Here is a 3,448-nt window from a genome sequence, read left to right as displayed (position 1 = left end):
AAGTCGTAACAAGGTTTCCGTAGGTGAACCTGCGGAAGGATCATTACCACACCTAAAACCTTTTCATGTGAACCGTTTCAAAAATAATATTGGGAACGAGTTCGGCTGACTTAATTGTTGTCAGTTACTGCTAGACGAGTTCTATCATAGTGAAGTGGTTTGAAAAACTGTTCGAGCTAGTAGCTATCTTTAAACCATTACTTAATACTGATTATACTGTGGGGACGAAAGTCTTTGCTTTTAACTAGATAGCAACTTTCAGCAGTGGATGCCTAGGTTCGCACATCGATGAAGAACGCTGCTAAATGCGTATCTTAATGCGAATTGCAGGATTCAGTGAGTCATCAAAATTCTAAACGCATATTGCACTTCCGAATTAGTCCTGGAAGTATGCCTGTATCAGTGTCCGTACAATAATCTTGGTTTTTATCCTTCCGTGTAGTCGTGGAAGATATGCCAGATATGAAGAGTCTTGCGACTGGTCTAAAGCTATTTGCAAGTCCTTTCAAATTTACTCAAACAAGTATAGCAGTTCCGGTTATAAAATAATTTGTTTCAAGTCGGCGATTAGTAATTTTGTCACAACAATGAAAGATTATTGAATTTGCACAATGTTAAGATTTTGCTTTACAATGCGCCTTTTAAATATGATTTCTGTTGCAGCTTGATTTTCTGGCGAACCATAGGTCTAAACTGCTTTAGAATTAGTTTTGCTATTAGAAGACAGTCACTTGTAGCCAAACTGCGATTAGCGTAATAAAAATTGTTATATTGTACACTATTTATTTCGGTTAATAGTGTTTTGATAAAACTCTATCTGTTGCTGCATAATGAATCGATGAACCGTAGTTACCAGTGGTTATCTCTTAATCAATATTGCGTTTGCGAAAGATTTTGCTTGTATAATTCGGTAGCTAGTTTTATATTCTCAAGCATTAAGATTTTTGATTAATTTATTTCATAAGTTCCGGCTTCTTAATTATCTGTTCATAAATGTTTTTACCAATAGTATATTGTTCTATATACGTAGTTATGAATATAATATCTCTCCGTCCGCATTGTTGTGTGAAGATTATCACTTGTAGCTTGTTGGCCACCAATTTATTTTAAGCATAATGAAAATTGTTATATTGTACTTTATTAAATTCGGTTAATAGGGTGTTAATAAAACTTGTTTTTTGTTTGCGTTTATTCAATTAGTGATACACAAGCTGTCGATATTGCCCTTGTCGTGCTGGATCAAGCTGCTGCACGGTACCACGTGTCGTCGAATAAATGTGATCGCGAGATTCATGATGAAGCCATGAGGAATTAAAATAATGCGGTCACGAGGGCGAGCCAGTACATACAAGATACTGCGTTCGACTTCCAAGCAAGCAACTCCGAGAAGTCCACCAAACACTTCTTTCGTCCACTTGACACAAGCTTGAGAAGGGTACCGATTGAGGAGGTGATCACACCGAATGGCAGTGCGTCATCGAATCCTCAAGAGATATCGCTCTGCTTCTTGGAGAACTGGGGATCAGAGATGGGAGAAACCGCCAGTCCAACAGGTAGAGCTCTTCCACCTGACGAGGCCAAGCAGCACAAACTTCTGGCTCTATCGTTAAAGTAGCATCAGAGTTGGGTAGGGACATACTAAATGCCCCCGTGACACCTTCTGACCTCGCGAGTGCGATCAAACATATGAATGCGACTTCAGCACCAGGTATGGATGGATTAACTGCTGGTTTGTACCACGTGGCTCCAAACGTGTTTGGTGAATGCTTGAAAATCGTCTTCCATGACCAGCTACAGCGCGGAATCCTGCTTCCGTCTCAGCGCAAGTCTGCCGTCGTGCTTCTCCACAAGAAGGGGTATAGAACATAACCCGGCAACTACCGTCCAATTGCACTAATCCCGGTAGATGTCAAGATACTGTCTAAAGCACTGTCGTACCGACTCCAGCAAATTATCCCCAACTTAATCCACCCCGATCAAAAAGGAATTCGTCAAGGGCCACTCGATTCAACACCATGTGCGATTTCCCGCGGATCTGCAGGAATTGGTGACAAGTCGAGACGAAGAAGCTTATGCTCTGTTCTTTGAATTTAAAATAACATTCGATCAAGTGAACTGGGACTATATGCCCCGTGTGCTCGAACGAATGTTGTGGTTCAGAATTTACACAGTGGGTGAAATTACTGTACACCGAACCACAAGCCCACCTTGTCATCACTTAAATCATCCAGCCAGCATTGTATCCGACAAGAGGAGTAAAACAAGGCAATCAGCTTCTGCGCTTCTCTTCCTGCTCACTATTGAGCCTCTCGGAAACCATCTGCGAACCCGTGAAGAGTTTGGAGTGTGACTTAACGATGATCACACGTCAACCGGCGTTTTTTCGCAGACGACACGACTCTTCTGGGAGGCTCCATGCAAGCTCAGCTTGAGCATGTGGAAGAGTACTGTATGGGGATTGGTGCAAAACTTGATCTTTACGGTTCGAACTTGATGGCGCTAAAACGAACCGAGACTTGTCCTCAGCTCCCTGGTATGCACGTGCTTGATCGAGCCCAGTCATTCAAGTTTCTTGGTATCCCTTCCAGTCAGTCCACAGTCAACAATGACATTGTCAACTTTCTTGAACAACGTTTCTACGACGGCTTCAAGATGTGGTACCGACGGGCAAGGACTCTTTGTGGTCGGCTACTGGTGGCGCGAACGATAATCTTGTCTCTCCTGTGGCACTATACACAGCACGTGTCGATTCCACCCTCGGTTGTAGGGAGGTGGCAGTCAATGCTGAACTAGTTTGTCCTAAGTCGAAAACACGAACGGGGTGCAACCCATATCCAACTCATTCCGCAAGAGTTTTTGTTTCTCCCAAGGAGCAAAGGAGGACTGGATATCCCAGCATTAAAGCACAGTTGAAACGACAGCGTACTTCAGTTGTTGCTTCAGTTCATGCGTTCAGCAAGCAAGCCAGTCGGACGAAGCTGGACAGCGGCAGGTGCTGGTCTTTTCACAGCAGTTTTTCCTAGAGTCGGTCGGGAATGGTGCTCGACTTTCTATTGGTGTCCCCATTTCGACATGGCACGATGATCATGTGGGAGTTGATCTCAACCTGGTGGAAAATGACGTGGGTCTGGTGGTATAAAACCCGGTGGGAGATTACATGGCACGACCTTCCGACAAACCAGCGTGTCTGGTATGGTCTTAACCAACCAATTTGATTTTACTCTGACCCAGAGCTCTACTATGAACAAACACCACCGACTCTCGCCGTCAACGATCATAGTCGCTGTCTTGGGATGTGTCCTGAATCCCAACGTGAATTCCGATTGCACATATCGAGGTTTTTGGGCTGCGCTCTTTAGTCGACTTCATGAGCGATAAGGCCATGTGACTGAGTGAGTCGGACTTTGTCCGAAAATACTTTGACGTCACTCTTTAGTCTGTGGTACTT

The sequence above is a fragment of the Plasmopara halstedii genome (genome assembly GCF_900000015.1).
Source record: "Plasmopara halstedii genome assembly, contig: Scaffold_2386, whole genome shotgun sequence".
Classification (NCBI taxonomy): domain Eukaryota; phylum Oomycota; class Peronosporomycetes; order Peronosporales; family Peronosporaceae; genus Plasmopara; species Plasmopara halstedii.
Note: the sequence above shows the minus strand (reverse complement) of the source record.